Source organism: Sciurus carolinensis, chromosome 2, assembly GCF_902686445.1.
Source record: "Sciurus carolinensis chromosome 2, mSciCar1.2, whole genome shotgun sequence".
Lineage (NCBI taxonomy): Eukaryota > Metazoa > Chordata > Mammalia > Rodentia > Sciuridae > Sciurus > Sciurus carolinensis.
Genome location: NC_062214.1, coordinates 95,957,973 through 95,964,540, shown reverse-complemented (window position 1 = coordinate 95,964,540; position 6,568 = coordinate 95,957,973). Strand labels below are relative to the sequence as shown.

At 40.0% G+C, this 6,568-nt stretch overlaps 1 pseudogene; it reads right to left on the bottom strand.

The window, feature by feature from the left end:
- Window positions 1–3,390: 3,390 nt before the first annotated feature.
- LOC124977988 (high mobility group protein B1-like) lies at window positions 3,391–4,013 on the bottom strand (annotated as a pseudogene).
- Window positions 4,014–6,568: the final 2,555 nt, after the last annotated feature.

The window sequence follows — 6,568 nt, the reverse complement described above, 5'->3', positions numbered from 1 at the left end:
GGAGAACACTGGTATGTGGGGTGAATTATCACAAACTGAGCAAATGGCCTTGAAAAACAAATCGTGCATAAAAAGAAAAAATATATAAGTAGAACTACTGCTTATTAAGCACTTGCCTTGTGCCAGGCCCTGTTCTAAGCAGTTCATGTGTATTAACTCATTTAACCCTTGCAACAACCCTATGCGGAGGTTTTATTATTGGTTCCCATTTTACCAAAGACAAGACTGAGATGCTGAAGGATCAAATAACTTACCTTAGGTCAATAAAATTGTAAGGGTTAAATCCAGGATTTTTTTTAATAAACACTTTATTTTTGTAGTGATGTTTAATTTGTAGATAAGTTGTGAAGAGAGTACAGAGAGTTTCCATATGCCCATCATGCAGCTTTTGCATTGCTAGTGTGGTATGTTTGACAAAAAAAAAAAATTGGTATGTTGCTGTTAACCCAGACTTACCCGGGTGTCCAGTTTTTCCACTAATGTTCTCTTTCTTTTCCAGATTCCTCCCTCCAGGGACCACATTGCAATTAATTGTCTCCTCGGTCTCCTCTGGTCTGTGGCAGTTTCTCTGTCTTTCCTTGTTTTGCTAACTCTAAGATCTATGGGAATCACAAGGCATTTTGTAAAACGTTCTTCAATTTTGTTTCGTTCATCTCATATGTTGTGTTGCTCCTGAATGGATGGGGCTGTGAGTGCCCCTCTCCCCGTACCAGAGATTGAACCCAGGGGCACTTGAACACTAAGCCACATCGCAGCCCTTTTTTATATTTTATTTAGAGATAGGGTCTTGCTGAGTTGCTTAGTGCCTCACTAAGTTGCTGAGGCTGGCTTTGAACTTGAGATCCTCCTGCCTCAACCTTCCAAGTCACTGGGATTACAGGTCAGCTGGGGCTATGAGTCATGAGAAGTGCCCTGCTCATCACAGGGACTGGGGCAGATGAGAGCAACATATCACCACTGATGCCAACTCCAGTCCTTGACTAAGGCAGTGTTTCCTAATTTTCTCCTCCAGGAAATTACTGTTTGGTTTTGTCTCATTTTATGCTCTGCTTTTTGGAAACAAATTGCTAAGTCTAGTCCACCCTAGGGAGGAAGAAAGGGATTAAACTTCACTTTCTGGATTAGGGGTTATCTACATATATTATTAGAATTCTTCTATGAGAACAATTTGTCTCTTGTCCCTATTTATTCATTGAATGGCTTATTTATGGCAGTGTGGATTCACAAATACTTATTTATACTTGGTTATAATCCAATACCATGTTATTTATTGCTGCTCAAACTATTCCAACGTTGGTTTTTGACTACCTTTTCAAGTTGACCTCTGTGTCCCTTTAGTATACTCCTATGGATGTGAATGGAGGCTTTTTTGTTTGTTTCAATTTAACATATTCTTATTTTCTGGCACTATAAGACACTCCAGGTTCATCTTGTGTATTTCCTGCCCTGATCTTTGAGACTTTTCTTCAAGAATGGCTGGTTCCTTCCATTGGAGGACCATATTAGAAATCAAGGTCTGGATGCTGGGTATGCTCATTTGTAATGTCATTGCTTTTAGACTTTCTTGGCTAACATAGCAATGACATTGATATATGTATACTAACATATGCATATGCACAGCTTTATAATTATATATATATATATATATATATATATATTTAAAAGCATGAGTTCATATTGTTGGTCTTAAACACTAATGACTTCAACTAAATGACTTCAGGGCTCATTTTAGCCTTACTTTCTTGCTTATCTCTAACTTTCCTCTCTGACAATGGGAAACCTGGCACCAACTATCTATCATCCAATTACTTATTTGTTCAACTCTAGTATACAGATAAAAATTCAAAATTGTTAACATACAGAATTAATTTATCAACTAAAGCACAATGTTTTTTTATACATCCTTCTATAAGGTCTTAGGCCTTATAACTTCTAGTTAAAACAACTTTTTCCAGTTACTGAGGAAATGTTCCCCCATTCCTTCAGTGCTATTCTATCATTGTGCATCAATTGGTTCTACCAGATACACATACCAGTAGGATATGGAGAGATGTCTGCATTGTTCCTTGGCTAAGCGGCCACCACCTTCTCCAGCATCTTCACATCTCCTTTCCTCGATGCATGTTTATCTGTGTCCAAATGTTTTCCTTTTTTATAAAAAAAGGTCATAGTCATATTGGATCAAGGCCTATCATAATAACCTCATCCTGATCACCTGCAAAGATTCTGTCTCCTAGTAAAGTCATGTTCACAGGTACTGAGGGTGAGGATTTTAGCAAGTTTGTTGGGACACAATTCAATCCCTAGCACTAGGCAAACCTGAAATCCATAGGGCAGGACATCAGAAAGTACAGACTGGAAAACCTCAGACAGGGACTGAAGTTGTTGTCCCCAAGTAGAATTTCTTTTCCTTCAAGAAAGACTGCTCTTAAGTTCTTTCAACTGATTGAATCAGACCCACCCGCACCATCTAGGATAACCTTCCTTAATTAAAGCAAACTGATCATGGACTCAACTCACAGTTACCAAATACCTTCATGGCCTCACTAAACTGACACATAAAACTGACCATCTCACAGTGTGATACACTTGGATTCATTTGTCATGATCTGCATTCCACAGGATACCTTTTGAAGTCAGAAAATATTCAGAATAAGCCCAGAAGCTTCTGTAACTATGAGCATTAACTATGAAATTTTAGGCATCTGCTTACCAATGCCAGATTTGTTCCACATGCAGACTATCTCATTTAATCCTTCTAAGAACCCTGTGAGTTAAGATACCAGCCCTACTCAACAGAAGAGAGATCTGTGATGACAGAGGCAGGATTGGAGTCTAGGCATGTCTGTTTGACTCCAAACCTTTGATGTCCAAAAGCTTAACCATGATGCTACAGTGCCTCCCTGATCCCCAATAGGGTCTTTTTTTTTTTAACTAATAAAAAAATTGTATTTACTTAGAAGCATTCAGAATGTCAACAAAACAGCTGCAATTTTTTTTTTCCAATTGCAGAGTGGTATTCAGTTAACAGAACAACAATTATTTCATATAAGCTGCATCAGAGAACAACTGCAGATGAAAAACTACCATCCCCATATATAACTAATTTGTGCGTGTACCATCAGAACCTGCTTTAAATTTCCGTGCCAATTGACAACCCCCATACTATACCAGGCAAGGTGAGTGACTATGGAAAATACCACCAGGACAGGGCTATCTAAAGACACATTTGGTAGTGTGTTAACTGTACAAAAAAAGACACTGTATGGTTTTAAAACAAATCTTACACAGCCTTACAATTCAACTTTTTTTCTTTAAAAGGAGTGAGTTTTGTATAGGGGGGTTAAATGCTTTATAGACAAGAAAAAAAATAATCATGCTACAACCAACTTATTCATCATCATCTTCTTCATCTTCTTCCTCTTCCTCCTCCTCCCCATCTTCTTCATCTTCCTCCTCTTCCTTCCTTTTCTTGCTGTTTTCAGCCTTGACAACTCCCTTGTTGCTGCATCAGGTTTTCCTTTAGCTCAGAAGGCAGCAATATCCTTTTCGCATTCTTCCTTCCATTTGCAGCTTTCTTTTCCTAAGGCTGCTTGTCCTCTGCAGCAATGTCATCCCACATCTCTCCCAGTTTCTTTGCAACACCACCAATGGACAGACCAGGATGTTCTCCTTTGATTTGGGGGCGATACTCAGAACAGAAGAAGAAGCAGTCCGACACAGGCCTCTTGGGTGCATTGGGACCCTTGATCTTCTTTTTCATTTCCCCTTTAGGAGGGATATAGGTTCTCATTTCTCTTTCGTCACGAGCCTTGTCCGCCTTTGCCGTGTCTTCAGTTTTTCCTTTCTCTTTAGCAGACATGGTCTTCCCCCTCTCTGAGCACTTCTTAGAAACTCTGAGGAGTTGACTGAAGCATCTGAGTGCTTCTTCTTGTGCTCCTCCGGGAAGTTTGCACAAAGAATGTGTAAAATGACATTTTGCCCCTCTGCTTCTTAGGATCTCCTTTGCCCATGTTTAGTTGTTTTTCCTCAGCGAGGCACAGAGTTGACGAGTGCCCGTTGGGCTCTCACTTGCTCAATGGCCTGCCCCCGATGGGATTTTTTCAAACATACATGAGAAAGATTCCAGGGAATGTTTAAGCATTTTGAAGTCGTGTAATTTGTATTTTTTTAAAAAAATCCATTTATTAATGCATCAGCGACCAGGCATTTTCATATAAGGACAAAGTTCATACACAATATACAATTTACTATCTTCAGCATTTTTAAGCGTTGAGTTCTCTTTGAGGTTAAGCAGGCATAGAGGTCTCTATGGAGAGCCAGATGCTGTCCTATAGTTGGTTAACATAAAAGGGAATAAGAGGAGTGACTTCCTCAGGCTTCGTGCCTGCACTGTGTGCATGTCAGGAGTGCGCCTCTGGGCCAAGTGGCAGACGTCAAGTATATGCCAGGGTTCTGACACATCTACAAGGTTCTGAGAAGATATGACACAGAGTACTGTACAACTTCCTCTTCATGCCTTCCTGACATCTGAATTATTCTCAAGGTTTCAAGTAAGGATCTTGGTCATTAAACAAAGAACAGGACCGATCTTTTGTGGTATGCAGATTACCAGCAGTTGTGGAAAAGTCATCCTCACCATCCTACTTCCTGCAGGCAACAAAGATTTACAGTTTTGACACTTAATCATTAACCTGTCTGGGGACCCCCAGCCATACTGAAGCCCTAGGCGGGGTTACATGTTATACTTCTCAATACTTTATACATGTTTGAACACAAAAGGACTATTCTATTTTAGAGAGGGATACAAGGTGGTTTCCTTAAAATAGCTGCAAAGACAGGGGACAGAGTCCTGGGGTAATGGAAGGAGCCTCCAGAGGCAACCTGCTTACCTGCAGCTCTCATCTGTGCCTGCCGCTCTGCTCCGCAGATCAGAGGCCAATATCATGCAACAGGTAAAGTTTTCAAGATGGAACAAGCAATTTCACCACAATGGAAATCTGTCCATCCTACCCGAGCCACCCACACAACCTACCCCAACTAATGAGACCTAATGCTTTGCCCTCCATGGGATCTGCAGTTATTACTCAAAGGTCACTGGAAATAATAGTGACCCAGATCTACTCCAGACACCCTGGGCATCTTTGAGAAATCCTCTGCTGCTTTCCAACCAGAATCTCAGACCTGAATGAGAAGGACAAAATAAAATTATTCCCTTCTCTGCTGAAGGAGCTAGCCTGGAGTCAAGGGTGTTACAATGTGAGGCTAATTACTGTAGCCTTTTAATATTCCCTTCTCTGAGGTCCTCCCGGGAAGGATAAAATAAAATGCTGCATAATAATAGGTGAAATGAACGATGGACTGGGAGCCTTCACTAGCTGTGTGACCTTGGACAAAATACTTGACCCAGGCTTGCAATCTCATTAACACAAAAGTGAAAGAGAGAGAGGGAAAGAGAGAGAAAGAGACTATTTTCTTTACCTTCCAGAATGTGGAGGATCTGAAAGGTTGTGTCAGAGAGGAAACACCTATGAAATGGACCCTGGGGAGGTGGCGCAGGCTTAGTGAGACTCAGCACTTGGGTGTTTAGCCTCAGGTTCCCCATTATGGAATACCTTACATTTTCCCCACAATTTTGTTTTTCACTTAATAATATCAGTTTTATTTACCCTGCAGCTTTTGTTGTTTTAATTATGAACTATTGCATACACACAGAAGAGTGTAAAAGGCTTACATGCAGTTTAGAAACTAAGAACAAAATGAATATCAGTGTATTCATCACTCAGGAACAGAAATAAAATCTGACCGTACTTAGAATCCCCATGTTCCTTTTGCCTTTTCTTATCACCCATGAATGTACCCCCAAAATGTGCTGATTAATTTTGGTTTTGATGTTTATATCAATACATCCTTTTCTGAATTGGCTTACTACTTGCTTCTTGTGCTCAATTTTGTGTTTTTAAGAACGCTTCATGTTACTGAGTGCAGCTATGAGTACTTTATTCATTTTCACTGCTGTGTAATATTCTGGAATTGAATATACCACGTGTTTATTCATTTTGCCCTTGATGGGCATGGGTTGTTTCCAGTTGGGAACCATTAAGAACAATGCAGCTATGAATTTCTTTTCATACCTCTTTAGACACATGTATAGAGTAGAATTCGCCTGGAAGTAGAATTTCTCAGCCACACAGTATGAGGATGTTCCACTCTCCTAGTTAACACTAAGTAATGCTACACTGGTTTTCAAAGTGATCACACCAATTTATACCTCCACTAGCACTTCTTAAAGGTTCCTGTGGCTCCACATTCTCCACACACTGTAAGCTGTCACCTTTGTTGTTGTTGTTTGTCAATTTGGTGGTATAAATGGTTTCTCATTGTAGTTTTAATTAATGATTCTTTGGTTGTCTTAGTTCATTTTCTGTTGCTATAACAGAACACCTAAGATTGAGTAATTTATGAAGAAAAGAGGTTGATTTTGGCTCATAGTTCTGGAGTCTCAGAAGCCCAAGAGCACAGTGCTAACATTTGTTCAGTTTCTGGTGAGGACCTCATGCTGTTTCTA